The sequence below is a fragment of the Conger conger genome, chromosome 1 (genome assembly GCF_963514075.1).
Source record: "Conger conger chromosome 1, fConCon1.1, whole genome shotgun sequence".
NCBI lineage: Eukaryota > Metazoa > Chordata > Actinopteri > Anguilliformes > Congridae > Conger > Conger conger.
In genome coordinates this window covers 22,065,284-22,087,575 of record NC_083760.1, presented here as the reverse complement: position 1 = coordinate 22,087,575, position 22,292 = coordinate 22,065,284, and positions in this window count along the sequence as shown.

Here is a 22,292-nt window from a genome sequence, read left to right as displayed (position 1 = left end):
CACCACCATATTTGACATTAGATATCATCTCTTCCATTCATAATTCCAATAACTTTGGTTAACTCCAGACACTTTCAGGTTCTTGTTATTGTGCTCAGTATGGGCTTTCTCTGTGCAAACTTTCTAAGTTTGTTGACATGGAGGTGGCATCTCATGGTTCTTTTTGCGACTTGGTGAGCCCAAGATCTCTTCCTCCCTGTCCATGGGGACAATGTACACTTGCTTACTCATCCTGCCAAGTTTGCAACCATTCCATATGTTTTGACATATGATAAGTTTTGACATTGTAACCTGTATATTTTAACAGTTTATGTATATCTGTAGCCAGACTTAACATTTTTTCAATTTAACTTAAATTGTATTTACAATAACTGTTTGGAGTGCCAATAATTCTGATCTATTGTTTTCTGAACACTGAAACATGAAAATCAATGTATTGAAATAAAAGTATATCGTTTTCCCAGTTTGAATATATGCTGTAACAGTATGTTGTCATTAAACACTGTATACATAAGGTATACAGTATATACATGTGTATGCACCCTGACCTCCCACCTGTCCAACATTCTTAGTTTAGTTAATTTGTTTTCACACAAGGTAAAAAAGTAAAACACAATACATTAGAGGGACAGAGCAGAAGACATAAAAAGCCCAAGGGGGCTATACAAATACCTCCGCAAGTGATATCAGCTAAGCTTTAACTGAGAACAAGGCAAGAATTAACAGAAAACAACAACAACAAAAAAGATAAGATGATAAGTAGATAAGTATACAGTATATCTAAATAAGAGACATGTAGTAACAACATGAGAAATGAATCAAATGCCCAATATAAAAAAGAAAAGTGTCCTTTTAAACAGACCATATTAATGTTATACAGTGTGAACCATGTCATGTTACCCATTTAGGATATGCCGTTTAGGTTGAGAGATGGAGGTCTTTGACAGGTTTTTGATAAGGAAGCATCCCCATTTTAATCACTTTCATACCAAATCATAATTACTCACTTTGCTGTGAAGGATCAGAACTTGATTATTGTACCTGCAGGCCAATCTAAGGCCTTGATATTTTGGGAAAAGTGATTTCAGATTCACTACTGGACCAAGAACAGTATATTCATAACAATCATCAGAATCATATCTGCCTCTATGAGCTGCATAGAACGCAAACATTCCTCAAACATATGGTGTAGCAGCACGCAGCGCCGATAATGTTACAGTTCTTGGAGCAAAAATGGCTTTTCATTTCACACCCATATTCAAAACAAATTCCATATCAGTACAACTATTGTATGAGACCTCACAGATTTGCTCACAGCAGCACATTTGAGTCGTGAGAATGCAGTTTCCTACGGAGGCCTCGCCCAGACTCACGCTGCTGGGGTGGAAGCACGCGTAACTGAAATTCCCACATAAACAGTGCTAAGAAGTTCTCCCATGACAAGTGCAAATGAAACCTTTGTACAGGACCCTCCATTATAAGAAAAGGCCGTTGATGGGCGCGTAGATAGCCGTGATCAATATAGAGTGCAGTTCTATCCCCCAGGCTTTCTTTGATATCTTTTTCCCTTGTTTGTTTTATAAAGAGGTCGGGCGCAGGGTCAGGTAGGTGGCAGTGTGGGCGGGCCTCTGCCCCTTTATCAATCAGGATTTTAATTACACACGTCTAGGGCGACAGCTAGATTAGAAACCAATTGACGCTATCGGCAGCAAAATCTAATTACTGTTTATTGACAGATAAGGACAGGCCCCCTTCACTTTTCAGGGAAAAAAGATAAACCTTTTTTTCCCCTGTAAAACACAGAGATGAACCCCGGGTACTGCTGATTATAATTTGGCTGTTATTTGAAAGAACTTCATTTGATTGCACTTCCTCGCAAGTAAATTAATGTGCAGAGCGCTGGGGCTTTGTACAGTATGTAACAGGGGCTGTGCCTTCTGTCTACCCATTCTTTCAACATATCATTTTGTCAGGATATGCTGCCAACATTTGTAATGGACATATAATTAATGACAGACAACACACCAACTGTTGCCATTACACATGCATTTTTCAAATAAAAATTTTCCCAAAAAACAGGTTTCACAATTATTGGCACCCCTGGTTTAATACTTTGTGCAAACACCTCTGGCAAAGATGACAACCATGAATCTTTTCCTATAATTTCTGATAAGGGAACACATTTGGAGGGATTTTTGCCCAGTCATCCATGCAGAACTTTTCAGAATTATTGATATCCTTGGGATACCCCCTCTTCAGTTCAGACCGCAGGTTTTTCATAGGATTTAAGGCTGGATTTTGATATATGCTTAGAGCCATTGTCCTGCTGCACAATCTACCAAGTCTCAGCTTCCTAGCAGAGGCAAACAGATTTTCTGCCAATATTTCCTGGTACTTTGTTGAATTCATTATACCATTGATCTTAAATAGTGCCCTGGACCACTGGCAGCAAAACATCTCCAAAACATCAATGACCCACTGCCAAATTTGACAATAGGTATGAGGTGCTTCTCCTTGTATGCACTCTAAGGATGCCAATAATTCCGGAGCCGACTGTATGTGTGCATCTGTGTATTTCCCTACAACTTTTCTGATCTTGTCACTGAGTGTTTCTTTTTTGACTTAAAGAAGATAAAAGATCTGTTTAAATTCAGCTCAATTAAAAATGAAGCCAATGAGGACAGCACCCAGGTATTATATTACATCACACATGCCACATTATCATGTGACCTAAACCCTCACTGAACTGGAAGAAAGGTATACTGAGCTCCGGGGAAATGGAAAAGGACCACACTGAGGTACACTGTGAAAACAAAACTGACAACCCTGTTCCTTGGCATGTCGTGGAGACACGGTAGTGCAATGTTCAGAAACAGGAATGTATCAGCTTTAAATCCCAAATACCACACTAAGAATAGTATCAATATCATCCTTAAAGGCATACTATATTTACCTTGAAAATATTATAAAACAAACATGCTCTGGCATTACTATGGTACACTGGTAACCTGTGTCTGCGCTCACTTCTGCCCAAGGCCTTGCTTGCCTTCCTGTATTTGTTATTCTAAAAGCAAAAACTGTTGGGACGTTTCTGGGTGTGGCCTTTTTTTCTGTCTGTGCTGTATCTGAAAAGCATGTGTCCAATACACTGAACTCATAATCTCTATATAGAAGCTGGGTTTGCGAAAGATAGCCTTGGTGGCTAACCATGACTGGCCAGAATTCGGTAACATTAGGTAGCTGCCGTTATTAGCTAACTAAATTCATTTTTACATCAGTTGGATGGCCATGATAGCTGGGTCCCACTGTACAGTACTACTGCTTTTATTTTCTGGAGATTCTACTGGCTTATTTCCTGTTCTGGGCAGGGAGCTCATACCTAAATCCCAGACTCCCAGACTTTGAGAAGACTCAAGATGTCTGATAAAAATAAAAGGGACAATTAATTGATGCATTTGTGAGTATGTGTCCAAAAGCAGCCTGAAATCCACTGGTGTTGGTTCATGCAATCACCACTAAAGTTTAGCAAGGTTTGCTACCCCTTAACCTTTCTGTTTATGGTTTCGAAATCGGATTGTGCTATAGGCGTACACTGTATTTTTGACGATCTGGCTGCTATGAATGGAGATATTACTGCATTTGTGAAAGAGACGTTATTCCAGCAGTCTGCCTGGTGTTATGGGGTGGCCTGTAGCTTAGTGGTTAAGGTAAATGACTGGGACACGCAACGTTGGTGGTTCTAATCCTGGTGTAGCCACAATAAGATCTGCACAGCCTTTGGGCCCTAGAGCAAGGCCCTTAAACCTGCATTGTTCCAGCGGAGGATTGTGTCGCTCTGGATAAGTGTAATGTAGTGTAATGTAATGTTACAAACCTGCAAGCCAGAGTAAAATATTTGTTCCGAACCCACTAAACTAAAGATGGCCATGCCATAACTTTTCTGCATATGAGAGTGAAGTGGGAGTTTTCGCTATTGGAAATGCCAGTCGAGCATTGTGGTAGAGCTATACTTGTGAGTGACTGTTTGACTCGTATGAATGAGCTGCTTTTCAAAGAGACACAATTGCAGTAACTTAACTAACTATAGCTACTAACTATAACAAAATACAAACACAAATAATCTCAGTTTATAGCTAGCTAAATGCCTTGTGTGGAAAGCGACTACTAAAGTAAGCAGATATTTTACTAATCATATTAGACTGTGGTTTTCTTAGCTCATTGTTATCACAACTATCACACGATATTCTGCAATACTGTGTTACAACCTGTGTAACTACCAACAGCTAGCCAGAATGATCTTAGTGTTGTAGGTGGGGTTAAGAATGGGAGTGTAGACATTTTTTGTGTGTAAACACAGGAGGTGAACAAGGAAAGAAATCCTGCATAATAACGCAAAATACCTCTGCTGTTTATCAATGCTGTTGAAAATTATAAACAGAGGTTTTCAGTGTTCATTTGTCTTTGACAAACTTCAGGTTTGAAAGGTTGACATGACATCACAAGGGTGACATGACATGTCCAATAACAAGGAGTGGAAGACATCCAGGTGCCAAATCACATACAGTACAGTGCTGTGAAAAAGTATTTGCCCCCCTCTTGATTTCCTCCATTATTGCATATTTGTCACACTGAATGGTTTCAGATATTCAGACAAAGAAAAACGGAGTAAACACAAAACACGTTTTGAAAAACATTATTTTATGAAAAAAGTTATCAAACACCCATCTCGCCCATGTTAAAAAGTAGTGACTCAAATAATTAATCAAATTTAATTGAGAATTAGATTCAGCAGATTGAACACATCCAGGGAGATTGTAGCCACCGCTGTTGAATCTAAGCCTTACTCATATTGAACCTTAACATCATCAGAGCAAAGTAGTCACCACACATTTTCTACAAGCACACTATGTCGCGATCAAATGAAATATCAGAAGAGATGATAAAAATGTTCAATCAATCTGTCAGTCTGCAAAGGGTTATGAAGCCACTTTTAAGGCTCTGGGACTCCCCAAATTGAGAACACATGGGACGGTACTGAATCTTCCCAGGGGTGGCTGGCCTGCCAAGATTTCTCTACCCCCAGCTAAGACCAGTGTTCATGAATTCACAGTAAGAAAGTGACTGGGAAAAGATTGGATTCATGGGAGAGTTTCAAGGCAGAAATCATCAACCACACAAGAAAAACATTTGGATTATGAAGTGAGAGGATGATCCAAAACACAAAAGCAATTCCACATCTGAGTGGCTGAAATGAAATAAAATGTATGTTTTGGAGTGGCGTAGTCAAAGTCCTGACTTGAAATCAATATAGATGATGTGGTTGGATCTGAAACAAGCAGTTCTTATTAAAAAACCTACCAATTTGTCTGAATTAAAACAGTTCTGCTAAGAAGAGTGGGCTAAAATAAAGGTGGTTTAAGGATGTGGGTGAAATCGGCTTTTGATAACTTTTATATATGTATATAAGTGTTTTGCTTCTTCGGTTTCATTAATTAGTTTGGGTGATTGGAAAAATGTTTATTCAACGAGAAAGTTGCAAACAAGGACAAAATTAATTTTGGATATTAATTGAATCTAGGTCTTACTATAATATTTCAGCAGAACCAATACAGTAAGTTCTGCAGTCACCCAGACAAATTCACTAAACCATGTTTTTGAAAATGTACCCTTTTTTTTTTACACACCCCTTTGCTTACATGCCAGTACATTCCTACACCACAGAACGGCAGACAGAGAGTATTTTCTACACCTCATTTGTGGGTGCTAGCCTACTACATTAGCTATGTAGCCAATCCCTATCCCCGCTTCACCCTTAAAGCCGAAAATCTGCTTCAGGTAAATATGGAGTAAATGATTGGATTATTGTTCTTTCATTTGGCCGTGTAGTAATGGCTGGATTATAAACATTGCAGCCTATAGATTTCCTGTCAGATCCTATGAATCAGACATCCTTATCTCATTTCCCGGCTGCCTTCCCACCAAACACTGCGATCACCGATGTAGAGAGTCCAAGAGAAAGAAAAACACACACACGCGCACAGGCACTCCAAAGTCCATTCAAAGATTTCAAAAACCACTTAGGCCTCCTGTCCATATTTGTTAAGGAAGCAAATCTAAAAGCTGTGGTGGACTGAATTTAGAGAAGCAGAGAGAGATGTATTCCAAATGAAATTTGGGGTGGAGTTGGGGGGGTTAAAGCAAGCCGATGGTACGCAAGGGGAGGGAGACTCCACTCGCCTGGCTCTGATTCAGTTTTAGCCCGGGAAAGAAAAATGTTTGGTTTTGAATAATGCAACGTTTGAGAGCGAGCTGAGATTGATGCTGGATTCTCTTGATCTTTGGACAACAATACTAATGGTGGATCTGTCATTTTCCCCCCAAGCACCATAACCTATTCGAAATTTGTAGCCTGTCACATGCACTATTTTTGTTTTTTTTAAAAGTGTATATGTAGGCTATCAGCAATGAAAACAACCTTGGGTTTTCAAATTTCTTCCGATTTGTTGTCTTAAAACACCGACCACGAAATATTTTCACTGCCTTATAATGCATATAGCCTACTGTAGGCTTCTGGCCATTTATAAGATTAAAATTAATTTAACCAAATATGAGTTCTGACGTCTGAATTCATGACATGTCTCTAAACATGTAGGCCTACGAAAAATGTTCGATTTGCTCCTGTGCTTATTTTTATTTCCACAAACCTAAAAAGGACCATTTTTGTGCTCTAGTAGCGAGAGTGTATGTGTATGGCTACGTCATTGCAAAAACACGAAAGAAGGTATCGGATTTGATGTATAAGTAATAAGTAATTTCCCTGCTCATTTCAGAGTCTTTGATTCTAGTAAGACCACAGAAACTTATGATTTCATTAACCTGACCAATAACTCCGCACAGACGCTTCCAGCTCAGACCCCTACGGTAAGAAGCTTGAAATATAATCTCCGTCCCAGCACGACTCTTTTCACTGAGAACCTAACAGAGCCACGTCGTAATACGTCTGGTCACAGGGATTTTGCACCTTTAACAAATTGCATTTATAGATTTTCCCTTTGTAGACATAATCTGATCTCTTAATTTATACCTTTCACACGAATTTGACGAGGGAGAAGGATCCTGTTTTTAAATAGCATTCGTTTAGCGTATTTAACTATGGAGAGAGAGAGAGAGAGAGAGAGAGAGAGAGTGAGATAGAGAGAGGTGCCTTTTGTTTAGTTTCCGGTTTTTTTTGCCAGAGAATGTATATGTTATTTTTATTATTTGATCATGATTCATTTAAATGTATAATGCACATCGTAGTTCAACATAAGTCTAATATCACCCCCTATACCTATTTCCAGTGACTGTGTTACCGTTTGCATTATGGCCTTATATGTTTTTTATTACGAAGAAAATATTCCATTACCGTACACAGTTTGTGAACAGATTACTGCGCAGTCTTTTAAAAATAAGTTTATGCTAGGGCTTAAATAGGCTATAATACCTACCGTATGACCTACCGTATGGCCACCACATTGGTAATTTGTGAAAACGTCAACATTTTCATTTATATATTACAGTAATCTGTCCATAATTATGAATGTAAAAAAGTTCACCTGTCTTTGTTGTTCTTGTGAAACAATGCTCCCTCTAGCGGAGATGGTTGAATTGGCATGCGAATTGAACATTTTGAATCCCAGTCTTCGATAAGCACGGTAGTCATAAGGAAATACATATATACCCGACAATTTTTTGAAAAACGTGATTTTCTTAAGTTACTGATGAATTCATTAATTAATTCAAAACGCTTCGGACCTCAACAATACATTTTATCTTCAATTTTGGTAAATCAATAGGCTACTATTACAGCTGCAACATAAAAAAAAAGTAGTTAAATAAACTGCTGGGTTTGATTACAGTAATATGGTATTACTGTAGTCAATATGAATTTGTAAGTGTTAACAATAACATTTGCTTTTAATTACTACAGTTCAATTAAATAAAAACAGATACCGACATAAAAAACATAAAACGGCTTTATTACGGTAGTTTACTAAGGATATAGCCTATATACTTTGAAATGGGGAGTTTCAATTTCCCAGATAATTAGCGTTTCTAACTGCAGGCCCAAAAATACGGCACGCTAACAATACTGTGATTATTAACAGGCGTAGATTTATTTCCTGCTCCCAAACAAAACAACTGTTGCCTACTGAGAACTGTCAATTGATACACCTGCAACGGCCTGATCTCATTTCGCCACAGACGCCACGCCTGCACTGTCTTGTAATTTATTCAAGAATGAAACAGACTACGCGCGCGCGCGCACCCACACATAGACACACACACACACACACACACACAATGAAACAAATAAACTGCTGCAGTATTCACGATCTGTGCAGGATGTCAGCTGTCAGTCTCGTTTTGGCGAGTGTCGTTTTTGAACAACTATGGCCACATGTTACCGCTTATTGCCCCCCCCCACCCCCCCTCCCCCCCATAAAAAACTCTAGAGGAGCCAAAGTTCAGAGCTCCAAATTATCCCGTTGCTTTTTTTTCTTCGCAACTGTAATAGAGACTGTAACAGCCGCGTGGGTACCTAGGTGGCTTGAAACTATGATCTGATGGTGTCCGTAGAGCTGGAATGAGAGGTTGGAGACTGGAGGAGGAGTTGATACGGCCGTATTATTGAAACGGAACGCTGACTGACACAGAGGTTGAGGCTTCCACTGTAACTTCAAGACTTCCCTCTCCTACGCAGTACCTCCCTGGGGATTCGGTATGACCTGTCAATGTGAGAAGGTAGAGTAAACCCTCTCCAGTTTATGTTTCTGCTCTGTCTAGTCGGTTTTAGGCCTCTTTTCTCTCCATTAGCATTTTTTTCTTTTAACACTGCATTACCAGTTTTCAATGGCAGATTATTTTGTGCCACAGCATAATGCATCTTAAACAAAGTAGGAGTTGAATTCAAGTTACACACATTTTTGAAGGGAATTGCACTTGTTGGTTACCCACGTAGCCTATAAAACGATTATAGTGACCATGAATTATTACTTAAAGACACACTCACTGAGAGTTCAAAATTTTTCTACAAATTTATTTAAAACATTATATAATTATTGAAAAGATCGGCATCACTTTCATGTGGTTAGCCAAAATGTACCTTCCAAGTGATGTTAGTGTATGTTTAATTTGTGTGCTTGCAGCTGAAAGTCATTTTTATATTGAAGGCTGCATAATGCTGTAATGAAGGGCTGTTAATCAGTGGCGTTGAAATCAGTTTGAAGTGCGTTGGTTGTGCTTTGTAAACATAATGAAACAGTAACAAGTGGAGAGCGGGAGAGAGCGAATCCCATTATGAAGCAGCACAGGGGCAACTCAAAAGAATTGCGCACCTTCTCTGCAGCTTAGAGGCAACTAAAAATTGCGCACCTTCTCCGCAGCTGAGTGAGACAATTGCTTTGCTGCACTTTTTGTTGTCCCTCTTACAGTCTTACCTAAGTCTTGTTTGTCTGCGCCTTGATCGTGTAGTGTTACAACAGCGAAGCGCAAGCGTTCCAGATCGAACGCACACGTTTTTTGACGGTGGTAGCGTTTTCCCCTTTTTAAGCAGGGCCCATTCTTGATCCCCTCGATCAAACACTGTTTTAAAGGACATGTGCCCTATTACTCGCGCTGTAGAACAAGTAAACAATCGTTATAAATCTAGAAATATTTTTTTGGGGTATATGGTATCATATAGTGCTTCTAAAAAGTATTAGTTTGATCAAGCAGTAGTTACAACTCCTATACTGTATGTATATAAAATGCTGTTGCAGACCTACTTTGAATCTACTTAAATATATGTAATGTTCTGTATATTCTTTTCTGTTGTATCTATAGTTTTATTGTTTTAGTCATTGCAAAATTAATATATTTGAATGTTTTGGCACTTTAATGGGTTTGTGTGCTGCTGAAGTGTAACTAAATTGTGTAAAAAGAATATTTACTTCATATCAGTAAATATCATTGTTAATGAATCCTCAGACTGGCGATTGTGTTGTTAACCATATGTCAGGCTCTTTCTGTCTGAGCTAAGCCTGAAGTGGCATTGGCTAACCTTCCCAGCCAGAATACATGTGTCAGTTTTCACTGTGTATGTGATGTTTTAAAAAAAAAAATTGTGACTGGCCTCTAGGAGCCATTGCTCCTCAGAAATAGAATTACCATCTACTCACTAAATGGAAAGGTTGTTAGGAGGACCTGGGCAGCCATTTTGGATCAGACCTTTTTCAAAGTCAAAATTATTCATATGTAATAAAAAGGTGTTTTGATTCTGAAATGTCAGGTTGCATTATTTTCCAATATTGGTAAAATCAAATATAACTTTCTGTTAATCTAGTAATTGTTTTTAGTAGGAAATGTTAAGTTCTCAAAGGTGTTCTATTTCAGGAGAGAGTAAAGAGCTTGTTTTAAATGCCCTTGAGGATTTTGACTAAAGTGATACACTTGACTGCTTTGCTTTTTCTGGACTCTCACTGTACCTCACTGACTTCCATGTAGTGCATTTCAATAAAAGTGAGAAACCGGAGCTAGAATTTCCCAAAAGATACAACTGCAAAACACATGCGCGTAGGTATCTCTCCATGGTACATAATTTAATAGTGTCATGAAGGTGTGTGTGTGTGTGTATGTGTGTGCATGCGCTTGCATGCAGGCAAGCATGTATGCAAGTGTCAGACCATGTTAAAAAGCTAATAGAACTACAGAATATTTTCATTAAGAATTCATGCACATTCTCATTTCTTACTTTCAATAAGCATTCCGAAGGGATTGTCCTCTTCTCCTGACCAAATCAAATGGATTAAAAAATCAGGACGAACAACCTGTTAATCCAGTGCGCTGCAATTCAATTACTGTACATTTCAGAATTTCTATGATATCAATCATCCATTTGATATCAGCCAACATTCTGAACCACTTAAAATGGTTTAGCATATGCAGCCATAGACTGGGACAAAATGGTTTTCATTCAGATGAAAACTAATACTGTGAATGTGTACATTCCTCTGTATGGAAGTACCATGTTTCTTTAGTCCCAAGATAAGAAGCCACGTGCAGGAGAAAAGCATGGATTTGTGGTATTGTAGCCGGATGAAGGAAATTAAAAGCTGCACTTAAAAAAAAGGGAGTCTCTAATATTGATTTTGTCTGGTTAGTCTATTTTATTTTAATACAATATTTTGTTTGGTTCTAGCTTGATTCTTTTTTTGAAAGCGCATTAAAGGGTTTATCATTGATTTACACTTTAATAAAATTGCGATCCTATTTGGTCCCATTATTCTGACCAGCGTGTACTTCTCTGACCGTGATATGGAGTGACTTGAAAGGGTTTTATAATTTTGTTTCTTTATGTAAAAGACCTTTTTAGTTTTATCCATCCAGTTTTCAAAGGACTGGTATTTTTGGTATTGAGGCAGCAGGGCTGAAGTGATCAATAAGAATTGCGTGATGTTTTTGTATTGATCAGGGAAACGTGAGCTGATGAAGTATAGGACTTCATTTGCAGCAGTGGTCAGTAAAGGAAAAATGCATTTGTGAAAGCTCCAGTTTGTTCTACTTATGCAGTGCCCACACAGTGAAGGAGGAGCAAAATCTTCCTTGCTCTCGACCCTGCATTTGCAAAGACTAAATCTGAAATCTGAACAGGTTCTAAATTGTTCTATTTTTATATTCAGTAAAATAGTCAAGTAACATGCTACTATTAGTACACCGTTTGCCCATGTCCTTGCAGATTAGGTTTGCTGTAGTAAAATCACGGGGCAGAAGTAGGGATGTCGCTATTTCAGACACCAGTCACATCCATTGTTTGACTGTCTATTCTCCTTTAAGATGTCATGGTTTGCCTATAACATTGCATGCTGGAACGTGGAGGCCTTTGACTGCGAAACGCTATCTGCGTTCCTTGCATTCTTCTTGACCTCGACCAACATTAAAACACAGACGGTTTTTGAGACGCTATCATGCTAGCCAGAGGAGGGTTTCATGCAGCTTAAACCTCTGGTGGGCTCCCAGGGTGGGAGTTATGGCTCCTCACAGTAGTTTTTTTCACAGGAGCTAAAAGGCTGGCATGTCATCTTCAACATGTCCACCAGGAAAGAGTGAAACTCAACCCATTAATTGCGTTTACTTTCCCATATGGCTTAATGATTGACTCCTTTCTGAAACAATGAGTGCTGAGGACATGACAGAATGCGGCTGCCCTTCCCGGTGTGAAATTCGGTGTTGTTCTTGCGTTTGTGCTTTGAAACCCCACCCCCGTGTGCATGTATTGCGTTACTGACATCACTGCGATAATCTGTGCAACAGTATAGCAGTGGTATAAGAGATTCCAGCAATCTTGAAATAAAGTTACATGCCTTGTTTTATTGATAGGAATTATCTGCAACAGAGCTCCATAAAATTGTCTGTGTACTATGTATGCAGACACTGTAATTAACAAGCCTACTCTACAGGGCACAATGAAGTTAGATTTTGCACCATTGTTGTTTTGGTCTGTGGATCTAGTTCTGTTCAATAATGGTATTGCTTTCCTTTGTTCTCAGAATAGCAGTTGGTCATAAACTCAATGTCCACTAGTTTTCATTGAAAGTATAAAAGATGGATTTGTCTTGGCATTTTGAAAACCACATTGGGGCTTTTGTATATGAGTGATGGTATGATTTCAGTTGAAGATTGTGAAAATTAAAACCATGCACAAAGTGATACACAATAGTATTAAGTGTAATGAACAAACATATACAGAAGTACCTATTTTGTGAATCAATTCTATGTTTTGGTTTTTAGAAATGATAATTTTTCCTCCGGTCGCCTAGTAAATGTGTCCATAGGCTTGCTTGCTGGATGCATTTTAGGGAGCTGTGAATCTGCAAATTATTGATATGCTGTGCTTAAAAAATACTTTGTTATAATTAGGGGCTGTCACACATCTTTAGTGTGTATTGGCGTTTTCCTATATGATGAGAAATGTGTACAGAGAGAGTGAGGGGGAGAGAGAGAGATGTTTGCCTTTGTATGAGTGTGTGTGTGTGCATATTTATTTGTTTATTTATGCATGTATTTGGTGTATGCTTGTGTGTTGCATTTTTATCTGTGTGGTGTGTATGCTAGCTTGTGTTTGTGTGTATGTGTGCATTTATGGTGTACATTCTTGCATGTGTGTAAGTATGTTTTTTGTGCATAGGTGTACTGTACATATTTATGTGTTGTGTTTGTGTGTGTGACATACATGCTTGTGCCTGTGTGTGTTTGGTGTTCATATTTTTGAGCATGTGTGTGGTGTATGTTGCTTGTATGTAGTTGTGTAAATACTGTGTATGTCTGTGTTTGTGTGGTGTGTGTGTGTTTGTTGTTGTATATTTTTGAGTGTGATGCATGTTGTGGTGCATGTTGCTTATATGTGTTTGCTTGTGTGTGTGTTTGTTGTTCATGTTTCTGAGCGTGTGTGTGTTTGTGGTGTACATGTTGATTGTATGTGTGTGCATATGTGTTTGTTTGTGTGTGTGTTGTGCATGTGTGTGTGTGTCTGTATGTGTGTGTGTGATGTGTGTGTGTGATGCGCACGCGTGTGTGTGATGTGTGTGTGTGTCTGTATGTGTGTGTGCGTATGTGTCTATGTGTGTGATGTGTGCGTGTGTGTCTGTATGTGTATGTGATGTGTGTGTGAGTGTGTGTGTAATGTGCACGCGTGCGTGCGCATGTGTGTGATGTGTGTGTGTGTTTGTGTGTGTGTGTATGTGTGTGATGTGTGTGTGTGTGTGTCTGTATGTGTATGTGATGTGTGTGTGAGTGTGTGTGTAATGTGCATGTGTGTGTGTGATGTGTGTGTGTGTGTGTGTGTGCGTTTGTGTGTATGTGAGTGTGTGTGTAATGTGCACGTGCGTGCGCGCGCGCGTGTGTGTGTGGCGGAGAACAGCGGACTGCATGATGTCCTGGGCGAGCGTTTGAATCCTGACTGGCTGCCTCCCCCTTCTCCCAGCCCACTCTGCCGCTTTAAGTCCTGCCCCTCGGAGCCACAGCCAACAGCAGCTGTTCCATATTCATCAAGCCCTTGAGTCTTAAAGAGCCCAATCCTGACCATGGAGAGAGTCATTCCTCTCGCTCGCTCTAACACTGTCTCTCCATCTTAGCGCTCCTGTATCGCTGCCTCGCCTTCGCTCTCTCTTTCACCCCCCTTTACCTCTTCCCCCCTCTCTCCCTCTCTCTCCCACTCTCTCTCTCTCTCACTCACGCACTTCTACACACACACGTGCGCACACACACACACGCACACACACACGCACGCACACTGGCTCGTGCGCACACAGGCGCAGACACACACACAGGCTCTGCTCTGACATACCTGTACAGGCTGGGGGTGGTGTGCTGAGCTTGGAGGTGCTGTTCTGGGTCTGCCTCTGAAGCGCCTGTCACTTTGGGAGAAAAGCGGGTGTCAGTCTTCTCCTCTGTCCTCTTCCGCCTCCTCTGACTCCTGGAATGCTAAAACTGGACTGATGGACATTTCCGAACTTTGCATCCCAGACCCTCTCAGCTATCATAACCAGTAGGTGCATCTCTTCTCTTTCTTCCCTTTTAACCCGCTTTCCCTTTTTTTTGCAGAATGATTTTTGTACCCCTCGCTAACTCTCTCATGCTTCCTTTTTTCTTTTTACCCGCTCCCTTGTTTTTTTTTTTTTCCCTTCCTGCTTTCTTTTCAAACTGTGGGGGGCATTTTGTTTTCCCCTGCAAAGGAGTTGCCATGCGACATGGGCAACTTTTTTTTTCTTTTTTTTGCGCTGCCATGGGAATGATGCTCCGCTCTCTCCCTCTCTCTCTCTCTGTCCCTCTCTCTCTCACTCTCACTCTCCCTCTCTCTCTCTCTTTCGCCGCGGGGGTCTGTGAAGTCGTACGGGACGTTTGCGTGCAGTTCCGGCGGGGCAGGTGTGCTGTGGACTTTGCCTGCGCCTCGTGTCGCTAGTGGCGAGGGAGGGCTGGCCAGAGCAGGGCTGAGTGTCTGTGAATGCGTGGCACACTTTCCTAATGTCATCCGGGGCGCTTCACATCACCAGAAAAGGCCACCTCGCCTCCATCTTCACGCCTCCTCGATTAGACCGGCCGTGTGCCTTTCCCTTTTTTTCCCCCCGGAAAGATTTAGAGACGGCGTGTCCTGGTGGGGCCGAGAGCAGCAGTTGTAGTGGACGGGTTTGGGGGTGGGGGGGTGGGTAGTTTTTGTGGGGGGGGGGGGGGGGTGTTGGTTGAAGGAACTTGCTTCTGTCTCGCTTTCTTTCTCTCTATCCCACTCGCAATGGGACTGGGAATAAATTGAGGGAGATTAGGCAAAGTGAATGCCGGAGACAGGGAGGGGAGAATTATACATTGTGATATTTGCGCTAGGGGATAGCGGGATGAAGTCTCCGCCAGACCCCGGTGGCTGTGGGGAACGCTGGCCTGATTTAGGGGAGTAGCCGCTAGCGCTCGCGCCCCGTGCTCAGCCCGTGCTGGGGGAGAAAGCAGGTGATCGCTGGACAGCGGGCATTTATATTTAGTATTTATGTTTTGGGAATTGAAGTGGACCTGCACAATGTCTCTCTGAAGAAGAGGTTTGCCTACTTTCCAGAAACACAGGATTTTAATTTGCTAAATACTGAAGTATAAAGACGGAAAGGGAGTTTCAATTTCCAAAACATCTGTTTTCACTTTTTTGATGTTTACTTTTGATACTTTGTAGAACTGTAGCCTTTTCCTGGTCTGGGTCAATTGAAGAAAAATTCAATACATTCTGATATTTGTAAATAGATGTAAATAGATGAAAATATTGGTGGGGAAACATTTTTGCTCCAGTTTTGAAATATAGTTGTGCATTTAAAACAGTATTTTGAGTTATTTGGTGTATTTTTTATTTAGTTTTTTTTTCTTTCATTTTACAATGATGACATTTACATTTATATTCTAAACTCTGTTTATGTTTTGTAAATTCATGTATTTGCAGCAACTGCATGTTGTAGTGTTTACATACACATTTTTCTGTATTTGAATTGAAGTAGATAAATTAATATTTATAGCTGTGGACACTGCTGAAAAGGTGTTTCAGCAACTCGCATACATGGAAAATAAAAGGTTGCACTGTACACCAGATTATTTTTTTTTTAGATAATTATAATTTTTAAAGTTGATTGAAAAGTATTTAAAATGTACTTGCAAATGTAAATGCAACTCAAACAAATGTTAGAAATTACAACAAAAGACCAAAACCAAAACCAAAAGAAAACACATAAAGCATTCAATCAGTTCAATTCATACGGGTTTTAAAAACCCGGGTGTCCCGTTGTTAACCCTTGCTTGGCCAGAGGGAGCCAATTCCATTTAACTCATTAACTCTTCAGATGAGCGTATTCTAATCTTCTTTGTGTTTAACACTGATCTGGATTACAGAGCTTCCACATTGCTGCCACACTGCTGTCCAAATTCACGTCTTCATATGTGTCAGCTCTGCTCTTGGGGGTGTATTGGCTACGATTGATATAAAACACACTACTTGACAGTTAAATGTGTGTTATTTCTCTCAAGTGAGTTTGTATTCACACAACCACATTTGCCTTTTTGACCAATATTGTCTTAAGATGAAAAAAACAACCTTTTGTTTTTTACTGCTACAAAACTAAGATTTTTTTGACATTTATTTATTTTGTATTCATCATTTACCCACGTTCCAATTACATTTTCGTTTCAAATTTTATTGAATACCTTATACACATTGTACTGATAAAAAAAAACTCCACTGGACAATGGATATAATTTTCCACTTTACAACTCAAGTTTCTCTTGTAGGCATAATGTATATGAACAACAATGCAATAATGTTTTTACAAATAATAGTAATAAAAAAAACATTTCAAATTTGTGGTAATAATACTGTGGATGCATAACACATTTATTTAATTGCAGTACCTTTTCAAATGAGCTATATCAGGGACATATGCGTATTTACAGAAGTGAACAGCTAACATTGACAAAAATGCTATTATTTTCCCTTTATTTGCTGATGGATGATAGTACGCTACCATTTTGGATCTCGGGCGCCTTCTCATTAAATTAATCATTCAGTTAATTACTGGGGTTTAATTAGCTAACCCAAAAGTCTGCCAGCATTTTTTTCTTCAATCAGAAACTCAGTTTAACACAGTAGATTAAATCTGAAAGCCAATGATAATGTATAAATTGTACAGATAATAATAGAAAAGGAATTTCTTTATATACACTAGCTGTTTTAATAATGAGCTTTTTAAACATTAAAATATGATATAGTCTTGAAGTAAAGTGTTAGGGTGTTTGATTTCAGTGTTTGGTTTTATGTTTTATGTTTTAGGTTTACCAAATATAAATTGTATGCAGTATGGTAGTAAGAAATGCATATATTACATAGCAATGGTACAACTAGTGTACATTCATATTTTTTTACAGAAATAAATGGAAAGGCAGAAATGAGTAGAGAGAATACAATTACATGCAAATATAAATTAAATGTAAAAATTGGGAAATATATTAAGTGTGTGTGTGTGAGATTGTGTACATGTGTAGACTTGTAAGCATAACATGTTCTCTTACACTACAGCCAGTGTGTTTTACACAATTCAAAAAATGTTAACATAATTTGTAACAGGATTCATCATTTTTTAAATGGATTCATTAAATACATGAAATGTATATATTTTTGTATTTTTAATGTGCTGGATTTGGGGAATGGTATACAGTAGGAAGGCTTCCTGTTAGAATTATTAGTTTGCTTTGCTTTAGGATTCATGTTATTTTCATTGACATACATTAGTAGTTTAATATCAGTGGTTTGCAAACAGACAATTCCAAAGACCATTTTGTGTAAATGGATATGGTCCATTGAAAGTATCGAACCAGAAGTAAATATTAGTGACATATTTTCTTGCTCATTTTACACCAGTTGAAGTGTTTTTCACAGCAGTTTGCATGGAAAGAAAAATCACACAAAATTTGAGGTGCAATGGTTCATTTTAAAGGCTTTTAATCAATGGATGTGCAAAAAAGATTAAATTACGCATTTTATTAGATTTTCACAGAGTGTAGGGAACATGGATTATCAATAAATAACTCCACCCAGAGACAGTATCGTTCAATGGTCTTTTGTTGTCTAGCTGTGTTTACTTTAAAATCTCAAAGAAATATTGTTTATTTAAAAATGCAGCATTCAGTTTCAAAGAATTCAGAATGGTTATTTTTTAACCAGATTAATATTTTTCTATTAAAATGAAATCCTGTCTGAACTCTAAAACCATTTTCTAAAACTATTTGTCTTTAAATTAAGTATTTCCTCAGATATTTTTGTTAAAGGCACTGCTGAAAGGAAATATAGAAATGTGGCATGGTAGTGAGTGTAAAAAATCCCATGTAAAAGCATGTCATATATCAGTTGTATTTTGAATATTGGTGGGAGCAGCGGTGGGTTCCCCGGCTAATGTGATGTAATGCTGTGTTGTGATTGATGGGCAGCTCAAAGTGTTGAGTTTGTCTCTTTTGCTGTGGAATACTCATGTTAAGGCGGTATTTTCTCTTCTCTCTATCTCTGATAGAAAATGCTCTGTTGCTCCTCGTGATCGAGACAGGGGGTTAGCGGATGCTGTGTTCTTTATTTAATTAACACGGCATTGGCGCGAATTCAGCACACTGCGTATAGATTGACCCGTGGGTTCATGACCCCCTAAACCTCGAATTAGAATGAAACACCAAGTGCATTTATTGTAGAGGATCTCACTTTTTGGTTTACTGAGAGGAATTTAATGAATAAATGTTAAATGAATATTTTTTCATGCGTCACAAGAGCAAACACGTAATGTTATTGTAAACGATTTGCTGTTTTTCTTCATGCTAATTCGATGTGAGAAATTGTGAATATTTTTGTACAAAATGATAGAAAGTTTATCTTATTGCCACTTCATCTCATCTTTTCCACTGCTTTATTTTTCATCTCGTGCCTTTTGGTGGAGTCTGTAAGGAAACCTGTCTGAATATCAGGACTTCATTCTGCCAGACGATTATTTTGTATACTCCTGGGTTGCAGTGCTGTGACTCCCCTCTGAAATAAGTCATTGTTGAAGATTGTCAGTTTAAATGAACCTGTGCTGGCTGGCGTATTCGCCCTGTGCAGTGAATTGAGTTGTGGCTGCTCTGTTTCCAACATCCCTCCATCACCACTTCAAGTGCTTTTATTGCCACAGGACACTTAGGGTCTTTATCTGTGTCATAAGCCCCCTTCCCCTCGCAATAATTACAATGCGCTCATTTAGGACTGCACCTTTTAAACCTTTAGTTAATGCAGACTGGCAAAATTACACCGAATCTACATTACATTAGAGCGCACAGCTGTATCACAGCGAATGCCTCGCCCTTTCGCCGAAACCCTGCGTCAAAACGCACGTTTCGAGCACTTTTCTTTTTCCATTTCTCCCTTTTTTTGGTCCGTTTCTCTCTTAATGAGGTTGTGGTAAACAAGGCCGGGCAATTTCATTAGTGCATCTTAAGTTAAAAGCTCTTTGCTCTTTTGACCAAGTGTTTCTGTGTTATTGGGGTAATCAGATTTTTGCAGTCCCGCTGGAGATGGTATCGTGGGGTGGGAGTAGTAACCAGCACGGCCCCACACAGACACTATCCAGATGGGATCAGCTGATGGTAATTCGGTTTGAGAATACATTAGTGAAAGAGGCTATTGGACACGATCGGCTCTCCCCCCCTCCCCGCCAGCCAGGGGCCTCCCCGGGCCCCGCGGTGTCCACTTCCGAGGGCCCCGGCGGCCATCGCTGTTTGACCAGCCCCGGGCAAACAGAACAGGCCCGATCTGCCCGTCTCCAGAATTTTAAGCGGTGTCATCGGGATGAGGGGCCCTTAACAAACCTTAAATGTTTTCAATTTAAATTTGTCACCGCCGATCTAAATGCATCTCCTTGTCCCAACAGGGGCTTGTTGTGCGATTCATTAGAGCGATTACGCAGTCCGCTGGCCGCACTGGACTCCTCTCATTTCTGGTAAGCCCTACATATACGTATAATTTCTTTAACTGTTCAGAAAAAAAGAGAAAAAGACGCACTGGCGCTCGCTCAGGACCACCGGGAGGCTGAGACCGGTGCTATTTGGGAAGCTAATTGTATCCCTCCACCCCCCCTCCCCCCACCCCTGTGGCTGTCCCCCCCCCCCGCCCTTTTTCCTGTGCATTTTTAATCCCTGGCTGGCCAGCACCTGCTATTGGGGAGCCTCCCCCCACACCCCCACCCCCCACCCACAGAGCTCCTCCTGGCCCTCCCCGGGCTGGGATAGGGGCGCAGCGAGGGCCTTCTCCCTGCCTTTCTGTACAACTGTAAAACATATGTCCCTTTCCCCCCTTCATTCCAATTAACTCACCCGTTAAACGTCCTCTTCCGCTTCTCTTTCTGACGAAGCGCGTATGCGTCTTTTGTTTGAGGTTGCTGTCCTGCTCTGTGTTTGGATTCCAGTCTGTCTGTGTTGATCACACTGGGAGATATACTGTCCGGGATATGGCGCTGTGTGCTCACATGCAGATTTCCACTAATGACATCAGTTAGAAAACTGTGAGAACTGGGGAGAGATTTTAAAAGGGTGGCGTTGTATGACACGCATGTAAATTTGCTCCACTGCGCAAAGTACAATAGCATTTTATATTCGGATTTAACTGGAGATAATTATTCTCTAATTCAATGATCCCATATTTGCTGAAAGATTTCTATTCTCATATCAACATATGAAATTGATGTGCACAGTAGAGGTATTGTGACCATAGACAAATGTTTTTTTAGTTATAGGACAATCTATGGAAACAGCGATGATATAAAAGCAAAAGGGCAGTGTCATAATCAATAAAGGCTTCTATGAAATGTATCCATTACAAGTTACCTGAGATTTTAATTGAGTGGTCTTGCTGTAATACACAATGTATAGACTAATGTCTCCGATAATGGGCTATACATATAGTATTTAATTGTGTATATTTGATGTAGCAAGCAATTGATCTGTTTGTAAATTATATAGCTGTATTTACAAATATATATGTTATAGATGACGTTGTGATAATTTTTTTATAATTGTATATGCTTTATGAATGTATTTCATTTTATGTATTAGTATCCCAATGTTAAATAAAAAGTTCTTATTGAGGAAGAGTAACATAGTTTTTAGTTTCTTTTTACTTATATTTAGGGTGGGGTTGTTTCTGATATTCGATACAATATTCAATATTTGCCAATACCACTGTCCTTCAACACACAATACATTTCAGAACCTATATCCATTTGTTTTTGAAACCTGGTATAAACAATTAGATACAAATATTTGTTTCTACAACCAGCAAAGCCCCTTTTCTCACCTTAAAAACCATGCCTATTGAAGTGGCGGAACATAAATGTTGATAACTGAGTGTGAAACAAATTTGTGTAAATGTAAGTTGGTGTATAATCAGCACAGAGATTAATTGCCATCAGTGTGCATCCAGATATACTGATATTGGCAATTACGAGAGTAATACATTTGGTTCCATTTTTAAAGAGATTTATTTGTTTTGATTCAGACATTTTCCATTTTTCCATCTGATAAAATATGTATTATATCACAAAATGGTCGGTAATTGCAGATGTTATTCTATAATCACATATGTGCTTCTGGGTTAAATACAGTTCTCTTTATTTCCATAATACAATGCTGTTCTGTGCTGCGATCTGACCCAAGATCATCAGTTCGCCTGTGCAACAGTCCACATCTATCTATGAATTCTGAGAGAGGGGAATTGGTAGTTTTACATTACCCAGACCCGAGCTGGTCATGGTGCTTGTGAACACAGAGCTTGAGAGCTATGAGACCAGACCACACTCCAAGGCTGCTCTTGTTGTGCCCAAGTCACTGTGCCCACCAGAGACCACTGAAGCATACCTACCTTCCTCCAGACTTTGCCACGGTAACCTTGCCAACCCCTCCCTACGTAACAATAGGTTTAAAAATAACCGGGTCCATTAGTCTTGGAGGATAGTGCTGCCCTATGTGATGTTTGCGCCCTTGCGACAGTGGAGCGGTATCACTGACACCGCACGTCAGCACTTCTCCCGGCCGCTCCAATGCAGAAAGCCCTTCTTGATTTACACACACAGTCACACTTTCGCCATTTTCGGCCAGGCTGGGTGGAGCCTTGGGGACGCTGCCAAATCAAAACTCAAGATGGCCCCGTAAATTAAAAGGTGGGGAAGGACAAAACGTCGCTCCCTTTG